Consider the following 16,973-nt stretch of genomic DNA (forward strand, 5'->3'; position numbering starts at 1 on the left):
ACAATACACTAAATGAATCTCATTTACTTGTATATATTCTCTTACAAAAGGATGTTGGACTTCAATATGTTTTGTTCTTGCGTGATAAATTGGATTATTTTCCAGCTTCATGGAACTCTGGTTGTCACATTTGATGCTTGTTGGTCCTCTTTGTTTTTCTCCAACATCTTCAAGAATCCTCAACCAAATAGCTTCACAAGTTGCATTGGTCAAAGCTTTGTATTCAGCTTATGTGGATGACAAAATTGGTTGTTTCTTGCTGCTCCATGATATGACCCCCAATCCTAAATTGAATGCATATCCAGAGATTGATCTTCTATCATCAGGATTTCCAGCCCAATCTGAATAAGAAAAACCTGCCAACTCAACATCAGATTCATCAATATACAAAATACCAAAATAAAGTGTTCCCTTCAAATATTGAAGGACTTTCTTTGCTACTTTCCAATGGCTTTCACAAGGCTTAGCCATAAATTGACTAAGGATGCTGACATAATATGCTATATCTGGCCTGGTAGTGGTGAGGTAGTTCAAAATTCCCACCAATTGATGATACAAAGTTCCATTCACTTCTTTAGATCCATCATCACTGTACAACTTGGCATTCTGTTCCAAAGGAGTAGACATTGGTTTGCATTCAAACATATGAAATCTTTCAAGGATTGTCTTTGCATATTTTCTTTGTGTGATGATTGTCTTACCAGATTCCCTCCAAATTTCAAGACCCAAACAATAATGCAATTCACCAAGATCCTTCATTTCAAATACCTGTGACAACTGAATTTTAATTTCTTCAATCAACCTGAGTGCATTGCCTATTATGATAATATCATCAACATACAAAGATATCAAGGCAATATTCCCATCTTCATCTCTCTTGATGTACAAGTTAGGATCACTTTTGCTTCTCACAAACCCTTTGCCATAAAAGAATGAATCAATTTTCACATACCAAGATCTTGGTGCTTGTTTCAAACCATACAAAGCTTTCTTTAACCTGCAAACAAGACGCTCTTGTCCCTGCTTTACAAACCATTCAGGTTGAACCAAAGATACTTCTTCTTTTAATTCACCATTCAAGAAAGCAGATTTGACATCTAACTGATGCAGTTTCCAATTTTGTTTTGTAGCTAATGCAATCATGATTCTAATTGTATTTAATTTAGCTATGGGTGCAAAGGTATCTTCATAATCAATGCCTTCTTATTGTGAATAGCCTTTTGCAACCAATATAGCTTTATACTTATCAATACTGCCATCAACATTAAACTTTGGTTTGAACAACCATTTTCATCCTATGGGAACTTTATCTTTGGGCAATTGTGTTAATTCCCATGTGTCATTCTTCATTATAGAGTTGTATTCCTCATTCATTGCATCTCTCCATTCTTTATACTCTTTAGCTTCTTCATAACTTTAGGGTTCTACAACATTCATTACATGAGACATTAATGCATAATATTTATACCTTATAGCTGGATGAATTTGACGTGATGACCTCCTTAGAGTTTTACTGCTTTCATCCTTCTTCCTGCTTTGTGGAGTCTCTTATTCTCTTCTTGGAGTGTCATGACTGTTGGATGCTTCCTGCTCTTGAACTTGTACCTATTGTTGTACCTGTTCCTGTTCCTGTTCACAACATGCTTCTATTTTGACATAATCATCAATATCATTACGTACACCTGGGTTATTCATTTTATCACCTTCATCTACATTTTCATGAAACACCACATCCCTACTTGCAAGCAATCTATGTGAAGTAGGATCAAACAACTTGTATGCCTTTTGATCATCACAATAACCAATGAATGTGCACTTAATTGATTTTGCATCAAGTTTTCTTCTTTCATCTTTTGGAATATGTGCAAACGCCTTGCATCCAAAAACTCTTAAATGATTCACTTTTGGTTTATATCCATAAGAGAACCTAATAATTCGTTATCTAGAAGAGAACCTAAGGATTGGATTCCTAGGGTCCATCTTCCGTATGTTCAAGGGACCACGGATAGGATTGCGGGGATTCTTAAGAAGCACAATGTCCCCACAACCTTTAGACCTCTTAACACCATTCGTAAGTCCCTCAGATCTGTGAAGGATCCTATCGACCTCAAGGACATGAAAGGTGTTTATATTATTCCTTGTTCATGTGGGACCCCCTATATTGGTGAGACTAGTCGCTCCATTAACCAAAGGATTAGTGAGCATGCAACGGACCTCAAGCATATGAGAACCAAGACTTTCGCTTTAGCAGAGCATGTGGAGAAAACCAATCACCATGTCTGCATCGAAGAAGCTAGTGTGATTGCTAGAGTGTCGCAATTCCATCACCGGAAATTTAGGGAAGCCCTTGAGATTGAAAAAAGGCCAAACAATCTCAATAGAGAGGATGGCTGGAAGATCAGTAGTCGCTGGGTTCCAACCCTCTCCTCCTAATCGTTTTCTCCCTTGAGTGTTTTTTTTTTTTTCCAAGCTCTTTGATTCTTAAACTAAAATTATATTATTATTATTATTATTATTTTTTAAAATTAATATTTTTATTTATTTATTCATTTTATTTTTTATTTTTTATTTTTTTTTTAATTTTTAATTTCTAATTTTTTAATTTATTTCAATTTTAATTAATAAATTTATTTTATTTATTATTTTTTTCAAGCTCTTTAATTCTTAAATTATAATTAATATTTTTATTTATTTTTTTATTTTTTTCAAACTCTTTGATTCTTAAATTAAAATTAATATTTTATTTTATTTTATTTTTTAACTAATATACTAATGTTTACCCTTAATAAACTATTAAGTAAATATTTTTATCAGGATTCTCTTTGACTATGAATATGAAACTTATTTATTTATTTATATATATTTTAAAATAGAATTAACTATTTATAGAATATTCTATTTTTAACTTATACAACTAACTAATATTTATATAACCTCGTTGATTTATAATTAATTTACTTTAAGATTTAAATCTCCCTTTATCTGATATTTTATTTAAAGTATAATTAAAATATAGTTAACCATTATCTATTTTTAATTACTCGATTATTTTATGATTATAGTATATTAGCTCACTTATTTTAATATATATTTATAAAATTGTCAATTTACGTTTATTTTAATAAGAAAATTAATAACCAAATTAACTGATTTGGAAAATATCTATCTATATATATATATATATATATATATATATATATATATATATATATATATATATATATATATATATTGGTCTAACTAGCCGTTTCTCGGTCAAATCAAGCTGTCATTATTCTAGCCGTTACTTGGATATTTTGCCCGATCTATTTATAATGCATAGCAAGATCTGCTCATTCAACTTGTCCTGATGATGAACCACACTCGTTGGTTCGAAACGCGTCGACAAAATTATCGCTATGTGATTTTCGCCGAAGATCCTTCTCTTACTTGATATGGATCACAGAAGCCTAAATTCAATAATCCATAAAATGCTTCAAAAGGTGTTTTTAGATCTAAAATTTTGGTTGGACTCCTATTTTTCGAATAAACAACAGTATTAATGGCTTCAGCCCAAAAACCATTAGAGATATTTTTACCTTGAAGCATGCTCCATGCACATTCCACTAGTATTTTTCCTCTCAACAACTCCATTTTGCTGAGGTGTATGAGGCACTATAAATTGTTGTAGAATCCCATGAATTTTTCAATATTGATTAAAAGCTCTTGATTTGTATTCTCCCCCCTGATCAGATCTGAGAATTTTGATGTATTTCCCAATTTGTTTTTCCACCATGTTTTTGAATTCCTTAAAGTATTCAAAAACATCACTTTTATTTCTTATGAAATAGACCCAAGTGTATCTAGATCTATCATCAGCAAAAATAAGAAAGCACAATGCTCTTCCAAGAGATCTAGTTTTCATAGGTCCACATACATCAGTATGAATTAATTCAAATACTTCTCTTTGCCTTTTTTCTTCATGTATATAAAATTCCTCTCTATGTTGCTTGCCAAGTGCACATGCTTCACATTCAACATGATTATTCTTCATAACAGGAAGACCTTCAACCATTGTTTTCCTTTGAAGTAACATTAAATCATTGTGATTTAAATGTTCATACCTTTGATGCCATAACTTTTCTGTTGACATTGTTGTAGATGCCATTGCTTGATGTCCTGTCCTGGTCACATTCAACTTATAAAATCCTCCAACTCTAGTACCTGTGGCAATAACCTTGTAGCAATCCTAGATATCTTTAACAACACACTGTGATTTGACAAATTCCACCTTTAGATCTTGATCAGTAATAGTAGAAACAAAAATGAAATTCTTTTTTATACCAGGAACATACATCACATCATGGATCTGTCTCTCTTTTCCATTAGGAAACATCACACCTATTATTCCATATCCTTGAACTTGAAGGGATCTATTATATCCTATATAAACCCATGTTCCATCAATGTTCTCATGATATTCATAAAACCAAACCTTATTGATGATGATGATGATGATGATGATGGTTACCGTCCACTGAGACCAAATTGATCTATCGGACCTATAATTTTCTTTCTTAGTTTCTAATTGTCTGGCTCCTTGTCTTTCTTGGCAAGATTGGTGCTGTAGCTTTTTTTTTTTTTTTTCTCTACAGTCTTCCAACTTTCTTTATCTTGCATCTCCTTCATCTCTTCTGATTCTTTGGACATTGGTGTCTTAGCTTCGCGATCTATTGTGTTCGTCCTTTTGAAGATAGTTGGAGAACAAGTTTGGTCTAGGAGATCTGCTTTGCTATTAAATGGAGATTTATTTTGTGCGGTATTCGAACCCTCATAACTTGAGGGATTGTCGAGTTCACTCTTTTGTTTTTGGGCGGGGCTTTCCCCCCGCTTGTCTTGAGAGTTGTTTCTTTCTTGTCTGATTTCTTGTGATTCAGAGTTTTCTGGAGAGTATTCTTCTTTGATGACAGTGTAGTGTTCCTTTTGTGCTCCTTCCCACCATGTAGATCTGTGGTGATTTTTTCTAGCAGAATTTTTCTGGGAGGCTTTTGGGAAATTTTTGGCTAGGTGGCCTGTCTCAAAGCAGGATCGACATCTGAAGAGGACACTTTCATAATCAAGTTTCTGGTTCCACACATAGTCTTTACTTGTTAGGTGTATTTCAGTTGGGAATCCGATGCTAAAGTCCATTTCCGCATAGATGCGTGCATAGGTGGTTCTGGCATATTCTTCTATTTCTGGGCACCTGCAGTAAAATTTCCCAATTGCATTTCCAATGGCTTTTAGTGAAGAGAAATTCCAGAGATGTAAGGGTAGGTTTGGCAATCTCACCCAAACTGGTGCTGAGGTTATCATTGTTTTTGAGGAATCGAATGATGGGTTCCATGGCCTCATGAATAGGCCTGATTTTTCCCAAAACCAAGGGTTGGAATCTAGAATACATTGACTGCTTTCAGGGTTTTCAAAATCTACTATAAAGAAACCCCTAGCACAGGGGTAGATATTAATTGCATCAGGAATTAGAGGCTTCCATACCTCTGAGATCCAATTGTGGAGCGCTGTCAGTCACGGCCAAAAACCATTGAATCGGAAGATTAGGGCACTTTCAGAGAACTTCAAAGCCTCATCGAGTGAGGCCTGGACCACCTGGACAGTGGGAGTTGTGGCTTCACTGACGATATGGGCAGGAGCTTGCCCCCTTGAGGCGGACGACACTAAGCCAACAACTATTTTCGCGAAGCTGGGAGCCATCTGGAGAATGCTCTCCTGCTGAGTATAGAAGATTGCAGAAAAAAAGCTACAGAATGGGCAGATCTACAACTTGGAGAGCCGCAAATCTGGAGAGCCCCTCTATATCTCAATAGAGCCACAGATCTAACTTGGAGAGCAGTAGATTTGAAGAAATAGCCGCAGATCTAACTTAGAGAGCAGCATATCTTGGAGTGATGCACTAGAATCAATGAACCAAGCATTCACATCATCAGTCTCAGCAGACAATGCAGCATCAGAAACAAACAATTTGAGATTTTTAAATCCATCATTGGTTGAGGTGTCTTTGTCCACAAAATTCCCATTATGCCTTCTGTTTATCTGTTTAGACTCATTATATTTCCTTTTATATCAATCTTTAGCATGATGTCCAGGTTTGCCACAATAGTAACAATCATCATTTCTCTTATCATGAACTGGAAATTTAGATTATGCCATACCTTTCTGCTTTGCTTGAAACTTTCCTCCTTTTCTTTTGTCCCATGGATTGTCTTTGTATGGATGCTTACCCTTGGCTACCAATGCCAAATCCAAATTGTTTGATCCCAAATTGAAGTCCTTCATCCTCTCTTCCTCTTATAGAAGAATACCTGTCATTTCATAAAAAATAGGAGGCTTCTCTCTAGTTGAATGACTTGAAACAAAAATTTGATAATATTGCACTAAACCAATTAATGTGATGATTACCAAGTCAGTATTGGACACCTTTTCACCAATGTCTCCTAACTTATCACTTAGCTCTTTGACACGGGAAATGAAATTGCTTATACTTTCATTAGCCTCCATTTTAATTGACAAAAGCTTGGACTTCAAGAACAAAATCCAGTTAGTATTAGATGTTTCATTCAAGCTTTTGAGAACATCCCATGTTTCTTTCGATGTTTTACAATCCTTAATATGAGGAATGATGTTGTCCCTAACTGACATATTGTTTCCAGTTATTACTCAAGTGAATGAATCATTAATTTAGTAACTGTCTTCGGTATTAAAAGTACATCTTTAATAGGATCTGGAAGCAGTTGCATAAAAATCATCATAAACATATTATACTTGAAAAGAACATAAGCATCTTTGAATGGATTAATAAAGTTAGATAACACATGCAAAACACTTAGACTATTGTTTGATTCTTTTGAAATGCTTTTATTTCATGAAGTTTATTTCCTTTGCAAGGTTTAATGAATTGAAGCATTTCCTTTTTCACAGATAATTTACTTCAGAATTTCAGTTACAATTGCAATTATTTTCTAGCACATGTTTCAGTCTTTTTGAAAGTAATTTGGAAACTAGGTGGAGGAAGCTTTGATTTGGTGCAAGAGCTGGTCTCTTGTCACAGAAACAGAGTGCTCTAAGCCCTTAGGATTAGAGAACCTTCACTAAGACATAAGTCTTCAATAAGGGAGGTCACATATACTTTTGCATAGAGATACTGTACCTGCACTAGTGCAAGCATATTGTAACAGTGCAAGGACAGGTTGTTTATGAGGAAGGAAGATCAGAAGGAAGATAGAATTCTGCAAGGGCCCACTTGTCAGGCTGTTAGCCATCCATCTGAATATGAGCATAGCATTTCATTTCAACATTTAAGATTGTTTCCATTGTGTGGAATTTCTTTACTTGATTTACATGCAAATTTTCTTTTACATTCTAGCACTAGAGTTGCTTTGGTGTTAATTACCTTTCCGATTTTTTTCTGTCTGATTTTGCAAAGAATTTCCTTTAAGAAGTAGGACTAGAGATAGGAAAAGTTCATACCATTTCTAGCATTATCTTCACTTTGTCTCTAAGGTTACGAAACCCTCGAGTTGACAATTAAGTGTTGTGGAGTTTGCTCAGGCGCAATTCCTGCACCCAACACAACCTTCCCTCCAGAAATTGCACAAATCTGACTAGAAGCTGTTTGGGCTTAGAAATTGTGAAATCATGTCAAGCAGCCTTCCCAGTGAGAACTACGCAATCTGGCCCAACAACGCAACTCCTCCCAGAAATTGTGCAATTCTGGGAAGCACTCACCTTCTCCTCCAAAAACTTCCGCAATCCCTTTAGGACAGCCAACACAGTTCCTCTTAGAAATCGCGCAAATCCCTCTCTCAGTCAAGCACCCTGTCGCATGTGCCTTTAGGTTGGCCAGTTCCCTCCAGGATCGAGAAAAATTGATTCTCATGCATGGGTTGCTCTTCCTGAAATAGAAAAAAGCAGCATGCAAAAGGCATTCCTAGATCTAGGGATCTATTTTTACCAGCTGGAGGTTACATGCAAAGCTCATCTTAGAAACCTCTCACCAAGTGTCACTTTTTCCTAGATTTGTGGCATTCGTGTCATAAGCTCAATCTTATCAAAACTCATCAACCGGACGCTGCAAGTCTCATTCCTCACATCAACCTTGTAGCTCTGGCATCCCACATTACATCTAGGATTCTACGACACTTTTAGCTTAGTTGTTTCAGGGTAAGTCTGCTTTTCATGTCTTGCGCTACATTTCTGTTGCTTTTTGTGTTTCGCTTCGTGTGAGTGTTGTCTGCTTGATTTCAATGAGCTCTTGTTGTCGTTTTGATGTATGTTAGCTTGTAGAAGAACCATTTCAGTTTTCGTTCGCATCTCATTGTTGTCGCATGCATGACACTATTTTTGAACTGACGGTCGACGTTGCAGAGACTTGTTTCACACACATGCATGTTTTCCCATTTTCTGAATCCTGCACTTGCTATTTTCATTCATGATCATTCACTCTTGTTTACACTTAGTATCACCATGGATTCAAACTTCTCATGTTCTCAGTTGCTCGTCGACGGGTCTAGGTTGCCTTGCCTGGCTAGCATTGCGCATTTCTGGAAGTGAAGGCTCTACGTTCCCTCCAAAAATTGCGCAAGTCTGGCCCAGTAATGACCTTCAGGCTTGCATTGCACAATTCTTGGAGGCAGTGCCTTGCTCGCCCCAAAAACTGCACAATGCAGTTTATAGGTTTGCATGTCTTTATTGACTGAAATTACGCATTGCGCAGTTTCAGTCCTCAGCAAGCCAGGCTAGATTGTGCATTACGCAGTTCCATCAATCAATCAGCCTCTCGATAGCCCGGACTGTGCCTTACGCAGTTTTGGCAGCCAATCTCCCAGCCTCCCACGAAAATTGTGCAATCTTCACAAACAATCACATAGGTATGTTGCATGGCAGTCCCCCAATTTGTTTTGGTTCTCGACTGATAGATTTCTTGTCATGAGTGTTGCTATGTCTCCAGATATCATAGGTGTTCATTTGCCTCTTAGCAGCATAGGTACATCAGCTTCCATGAGAGCAAAGTCAAAGACACTGTTGGGAGCGCAACTAGGGATGCAGTCGATCAAGTGTCCATGAACTTCCCTATCTATGAAGACATCAAGTTGTTCATGGACAAGGATATCAAGATGAAATGGAAGCGACAAATGTAAGAGGAAGGTTGTTGATAGCGCAGAGGCGGAAACAAGTTACAAGCTTAAGCAAATCCACTTGTGATGGAAGCAGCTTTGGAGACTGAGGCTATGAGGTGACGATGCGACAGGAGGATCGTGAAAAGGTAGAGAGAGAAACATAAAAGGAGTTACAGGTGCTGAAGAAGAAAATCAAGGAAGAACACGGGCTACACAAACAACATAAGGAGTTACTTCGGGAACAGGCACAACATGCACATACTGATGAAACTACGCCCATACAAGTTACGGACCAATCCAACAGTCGTCATGGAGCAGACAGGGTGAGAAGTGTTGTCGATCGCATGCAAGGGTATTCAGGAGCATGAATGTCATTGTGCGCATGCATGCAATCCCACCCATCTGCCACACTCACCGAAGCGAAGACAAGAAGGAAGTTCGACTGGAGATGAACATGTATTTCGACAAGTTGATGTGCATGGTCACCAGCACATACTTGGAGATCAGCACAGACACTATGCATCAATATGTTACTAGTCTAGTTGCACTCAAGACGATGATGCACATGTTATCAGATGAGTTGGACAAAGGAGCCATATCAATGCACCTGGATGCAACGGAGGCAAGATTTCGCTTTCAACAAGATGTCACCTTTGAGCACGCGGACACCATCACGGATGCCCAAGCTTGGAATTAGTTCGCCACCATCAACCATCATGAGGATGTCGAAGAGTTGGTCTTCCCACAGTTGTTCGAGTCTTAGTGATGTCTTTCATGGCTTGCTCAAGCCATTTTGTCTCACATGGGTACATGTGAAGATTGCATGTAACATCTTGTAAAGTGGAAGTTGAAGTGTCGATAGTTGAATGTAACAATCATAGAGTATTTAAAGAGTCATGAGGGTAGGTGAACAGTCACAAAGGGGAATGTCAAGGATCACCCCACCCTTTGCTATTTATAGCACCTCATAACTCATTGTATAGGCTTTTCGTCAGCCAAGCTTCCGATAGGAGTATCTTAGAGAAATCTTGGACAGTATTGTCACAAGCCTTGGCCTCTACATAGTGTAGAGCTAGTACAACTCTTTGGAGGAGTAGGTGGCGGTGACTATAATGTTCCGCTATCGGGACTAATGGTTGGTCATGGTTGTACTGTATGATTGGAACTTTCACTTCGAAATATAACAGAGCCAACACGTTTCATGCATATTTTGTTATTGTATTTCAACTATCTTATTTACTCTAATGATATATGTATTGGTTTTCTTATGCATGCATGTATGGATCTTACTGAGATGTGTTGTTGGTTTAACCATCACTTTAGATTGTTAGCTTACGTGCTTTCCAGTTTGTGATGTATCTTTGCGCGTGTGTTCCCTTCTTAGCTGCGTGCTTTCACAGGTTTCCAAGGGGCGCACTCACCTCACTTTCTGTGTGTTAGAACCGTTCATGCACCTTCCTTGGCTTGCTGCACATGTCACACCCTTTATACCAACAAGAACATCTTACTTGCCTCTACACGCAATCGTGGTCAAGGTGATACCGTACGATCGACTGTTGGGACTCCTACACCAAACAGTCTAAGGTCTAGTTGGGACTTCTTATGGGGAGATCCCCTGACATGTTGGAGGGTCCAACACTGTCAACATGACACAAAGCAGATTGGTGAGGTTCATTAGACAAAGGTGGCTGGCTAATTGCAGGTGGAGGACCTAGGTAAAGATGCCCTGTAGTAGCCAGCTACCTGAATTCATCAGAATATGCATTAAAGTGTATTGAAAACAAAATACTTCTATTTCTAACTTGTTGCAAAATTCCCAATGGCCTGTTGCCTCTTCCCCTACCTCGTCTTCCTGAACCTCTAGAGAAGAAACTTGTAGCTGCCAAGAAAAATCATTAGCCAATGCATGATACCAAATCTGACACGACAATGATCTCATCCCCTTTACAATTTCGTGATAGAATTTGTCAAACAAATTATAAAACATGTGTAAGTTCAACAAAAACATGAGAAAGTACACAAAGGTGCACGATGGAGGGTTTTGACTTCACAATTGCAAGCATAATAATGTACAGGTGGCTAGGATATAAAATTGAATCAGAAACCCAACGATATTTTCAGGCTAGACTTCATTCATATGTACCCAGAATATAACTTTCAAACATAATGATAACCCTTTGAGGGCTTCAAAATCATTAGGTTCCTCGAGATTTTGAATAATTATAATTGTCAGAATTTGAACAGGTGCATATCATATCCATATTGGGCTCATTTGAATTGAACTTATTCATTTGGTATAATATGGAATCTTTTGTTGGGTTATGATAATTTCCAAAGGGATCAAGATTGATTCTTATAACAATAACCGCATGGAGCCATAACAAAAACAACCTTTGACTTGACGATGGCATAACTATTCGAAAGGGAAAACGAAGAAGAATGGTATGCTTTAAGCCAGGAATCAACAAAATGTTATTTATTTTACATAGGTAGTTGAGACAAAGTCTACAAGGTGAAAATATGACTATATACAGAGTGAGCTAAATGACATTGACAAAGGTAACGGTTGTCATGTATTTTTAATCAAATGAACATAGGCTTGTCAATTTAACTTGTTGTGCATGAAATTTTGAACGGAATGAATAAGACGGAGGGGAAACACATGTAAACAACCATGTAACAAATAGCCATCTGAAAATAACCATAAGTGTCGAATATACTAACATGTTACAACGCCTTCCAGTTGCCAAGATGCCAAATGTTCACCAACTATGCGTTTCGGCCACACTCGTTTCTTTCTCAACATGCCATGATGACTAGGGTTTCTAACTCAACTTAGTGACAATCAGACACAATGAAATTCCCAAATTAATAAGCAAAACACTGAGATTTTACTAAAACCTTGGCAAAAGAAATCTAGATTCACATATGTTGTTGATCGTCAAACACTATCACAATGGTCGTTGATCGAATGACAGGGAGAGACATTTAATCTCACATCATTTCATTTCCAAAACTATCGACGTATTTACACCACCTTAAACTATGCTTCCAACTATTTCACGCAATGCCACCTCATCAAAGTGTGTGGAATCGTATTTCACATAAAAAATTATTCCTTTTAATCATGATGCAATAAACCTTTAAAAACATTGTTCTTCCTTCAACAACGCTTTACCAATATTAGACTTATGTATATAGGCAGAAACTGTGATCACCACTTCATCATTTGGTTTTTGGAATAATAACATATGTACAACAAATAGTAGTCATCAAACAATTATTCTTAATATTAAACACGACAGTGGACAATTTTATGGTTGAACTTCACCACTTGAGCAACAATGTTTTTAAGTGGAGGACTCCCTCCCTCTTAGTATTAGGTCAATAGATGGTCAATTATTCATTTAGACATAATTTTATTGGTTGTTTAAAAGGTAGGGGTGTTCTTATTTTGTAGTTATATTGAAAAATATGAAAACGACGATTAATAGTGTCAACAATTGGTGACTGTACGAACCAACAAATTTTGGTTTCTCAAAAAGGGAGAAACTATATATTAAACACACAACCAACCCCCTCACACAGGAAATAAAGAAAAGGACACTCACCTTACTGCTAGGAGCTAATGAAGCAAGTATATGTGGGGAAGCCTTTTCCAAGAGAAACTCAAGGGTGAGAAAATTCAGTTCAACAAAGGGCAACATAAGTCACCGCAAAAAAGATATGCGTTACCAAACTTAGAAAATGACACTTACTTATAACCTCAATCCTCATTTTCTATTCCATTTGTAGCATGAAAACTTTTGTTAGCTTGTTGTGCATGTCTGACATTTTATCCAACTAATTCAAGAAGGATCACATACTCAAGCCAAAACTGAAAACAACAAATAAAGGTTTCCTCATACTCAATTCCCTTAACTTGAGAGAATCCTTTGGCCACAAATTTGGCCTTATATTTCTTCATGCTTATGTTTGCTCCATGCTTAACCTTGAAGATCCATCTCAGACCCATAACTAATTTATTTGTCGATCTTGGGACCACTTCCCAAACATTGTTCTTCATGATGGATTCATATTCTTCCACCATGGCATCAACCCAAACTGGCTTCTCAATTTCTTCCTCAAAAGAAGATGGCTCAGTCTCTATAAGGTCAATCATTAGATCCATGTATCTAGTGTACCTCTCAGGTGACCTCCTTTTCTTGCACAAATTTGAAGGAGCTCCCACATTCTCCCTCGCAACCTGCACAATACTTTCATCTTCTCTCGTTATTTTTCTACCTTCTCTGGATGGTTCTACTTGAGTGGATGTCTCCACTATGCATCATCTCTGCTCCTCCATTTGTGGCTTCTCCACAAATTCTTGAGGCTCCTTCTTTGGAGCTAAAAGCTCCTCTTTTGGTGGGATTTGAAACTCCCTCTCAAGAGAGCATCTCATTGCTTTCTCCTCATCAAAATTTACATCCCTTCACACAAATTTCATTATGATGGAAGGTAAGTACACTCGGTAATTGTTTAGAGTTTTGATGTAACCCACAAAAAATCCCCAACTCTATTGTCGGCTCAAGTTTCTTCCTCGAATCTTTGGAGCCATGGTAGTAAACGAAGGTTCCAAAATTTTTGAAATGAAACACATTTGGCTTTCTCCTTGAGAAAGCCTCCTCTGGTGTAATCATATCAAGAATATGATGAGGAATTTGATTATACAAGTAAATTGCTTTGTTACATGCCTCTGCCCATAAATGTAGTGACATGACTTGGTCATGTAGCATAGCTATTATAGCTCCCACAATGCCCCATATATTTCTCTTAACTACCCCATTCTGTTGTGGGTAGTGAGGAGTTGCCAATTCTCTTCAAATTCCTTCTTTGGTACAAAATTCCTTAAATTCATTTGAAACCTACTCCCCTCCATTGTCACTCCTAAGAGCCTTCTCCTTCTTTCTAGTCCCTTTCTCAAATAGTGCCTTAAATTCTACAAATTTTGAGAATGTCTCATCTTTCTTCCACTTGAAGAAGATCCAACACTTTCTTGAGAAATCATCAATAAAAATAACATAGTATTTATGTCTGGTAGTGGAGGCTATTGAGAGGGGTCCACAAACATCAGAGTGGACTCTATCGAAGATTGCCTTTATTTTGTTGTCTTAGTCATGGAATGTGGATTTTACATACTTCCCCAAGGTACAACTCTTGCAGACATCATGATGCTCAAGTGATATTTTAGGGAGGCCAGTGGTTATTTGCTGCATAATTTTAAGGGTGCCATAGTGCAAATGACAAAGTCTTTGTGCGAGATTTCACGAACATCATGACTCTACAATTTCTCAGCCTTACTGCTTAATACAACAAAATCTTCAACACCAAGTTTGTACATGTTCCTGACATGAACCCCAATTTGCTTCACTTGCCCAGTAGCTATTTTTCTTAGAAAGGATTTCCCTTTACTGAATATCACATTATAGCCATGGTCTTCCAAAACTACTACAAATATGAGGTTCTTCTCCAAGCCTGGTATAAACATGACATCTTTGAGGTGAAAAGGGGATCCTTACTCCCTCTTAAAGGTTACTGTACCAATCTCGGTAGCACTGTACCTTCCATTGTCCCCAAGATCAATATGCATCTAGAGATATTTCTCCTCCAAGTCACTAAAAACCCCTCTATGCCCTATCATGTGGAATGAGGCACCTGAGTCAAAGTACCACACATTCCCCATCATAGTGTTGACCATGGATGTGATTAGGGTGAAGTATAACTCGAACTGTGAAGCCACTATTTCACCTGCTCCTCCTCCTAAGTTCTTCTTGCTATACTTTTTGTGTGGACACTTTGTAGTACAATGCTTGAATTCATGAAAATTGAAGCATTTTATTTTGGAAAAGTATTTCTTCTTGCTCCCTTGGTTGGAATCTGGTTTGGTTTGAGATTTCTTCCCTTTTCCATTCTTCCCTTCCCAACCAATGCAAAATTCTCTTCATCCTTTCCCTTGGATGAACCTCCATCTCTAGTATCTTTTCTGATTTCTTCTTGTAACAAATCAGACCATAAGAATTCCCAATTTGGTAATTTTTCCCTTCCATTCATAGAGTCCTGGTAGCTCATGGGGGCTTCACTCAATGAGCCTCTAACATAACACGTGCTTTCGTCGCATACTAAACAATACCCTTAATTTGACTGCATATTGGAAGATACCTCTAAAAATCACTATATTTAACCCTTTACCAATACGAACCTAATACACTTTCCCAATTTAAAAAGTCCCTACTTTCACTAGATACTATAGGTATCCATTTTTTCATTAATATTTTTCATACCCCTTTATATTTATATCCCTTTATTTTCATTAACAATGGTAAGTAGATTCCGCACCTAGAAATAATAACCTAAATACTAGGTAGCTGAAAACTTGAAAGTTTCAATAAAAAAGAGGTAGATATAAGTTGGTTGATTTACAAATATGTACTACTGAAAATTTGAATGGAAAATACGTAGATTTGAACTCTCAATTACATCTATCTTCTATTGAATATTGGAAAAGCCACACTACAACATTTCAAAACAAAACCTTGAGAACCAACACAATCGCACACCTTTCATCTCGCTTATAGAATAGGAAGAGGAGAGAAAGTACAATGAATATAGACACATGAAAAATCCTATATGGTTGGACTTTGTCAAATCATAGCCCTAACCTGATCACCTAGTGCACCATAGTTGCATGGTAAGAGTTCCAAGTAAGTGTGTCTCCATCAAAAGATGAACTAGAGCATGCAAGCATGCATCCATTCCTTGAGATATGAGTCCTCTACCTAAGATGGGAATTTCTCATGCATAAGTATTATAATTGACTAAGGATCTACACCATCTTAGGAAGAATAGAGCATGCATTCTAAAATGAAAAAAATAAAAGCTCTAATAATAGAAAAACTCCATCCAAAACTAAATTTGCTAAATTTGAAACAACATCTAAACCTGAATTAACTGAAGGTGTGGCATGCGCGCCCTTAGCATGCATGCACCCTCTTCCAAAAAATAGTATATTTCACTATCTCCTATGGCATGCATGTACCCTCTACCAAGAAATAGTTGGTATTCCTGTCTCCTTCACTTGCATTCAATCTGCTCATTACTAATGTAAGGAAAGGGTGAAGGTGCCATATCTGTTCTATTCTCTACTGCCCCATCATTGGGAGGATCACTAGTTGAGCAACAGGTAAAAAATATTAACACACACATTAGACATAGACTGTAGAGGTATTAGTAATGTGATGCATGTATGCTCTAGAGCAAGGTTGCTTAGGAGCGAGAGTAGAAGCGGGATGTGGAAGTAGAAGCAGGAAGTGGGAGTGGAAGCAAGAGTTAGGAGTGAAATTTTCAAAAGCTCCCAAGTTGAGAGCAATTTTGGGAGTGGATTTTATATAATATATATATATATTGTTGGAAATAATACTGAGAGGGGGGTGAATCAGTATTATCTAGCAATTTACCAAATCTTCCTTATTTGATCTTTTGAAATATTCTTGCATATCAGTACCATAAAACAATGAGCATGAATAAAGAAAATAGACAGTCACACCAAAGAACACAAGATGTAAGGTGGAAACCCAATGCGGGAGAAAAACCACCTGCTGCAATAATGTCTCTATCTTCTTTCAAGAATTTCTTTTTACAATGATTTTGTACTGGTGCAGTCCTTTACCAGCACGCAGGCTGCAACCTGCAAAGAGCTACAACTCTTTCTCGTTTTCCAGACTTCTCCTGGAAGGGAGCTACAACCCCCTACTTCTTTTCATGAAGAATCAAATGATCAACAAG

General features: G+C 37.3%; 1 pseudogene; it reads right to left on the reverse strand.

The window, feature by feature from the left end:
* Positions 1-228: 228 nt before the first annotated feature.
* LOC149138085 (secreted RxLR effector protein 161 pseudogene) lies at positions 229-627 on the reverse strand (annotated as a pseudogene).
* Between the last annotated feature and the right edge of the window lie 16,346 nt (positions 628-16,973).

This window comes from Pinus tabuliformis, chromosome X (genome assembly GCF_031772625.1).
Source record: "Pinus tabuliformis cultivar Carrire ecotype Pingquan chromosome X, CPIR1, whole genome shotgun sequence".
In the NCBI taxonomy this organism is placed as follows: domain Eukaryota; kingdom Viridiplantae; phylum Streptophyta; class Pinopsida; order Pinales; family Pinaceae; genus Pinus; species Pinus tabuliformis.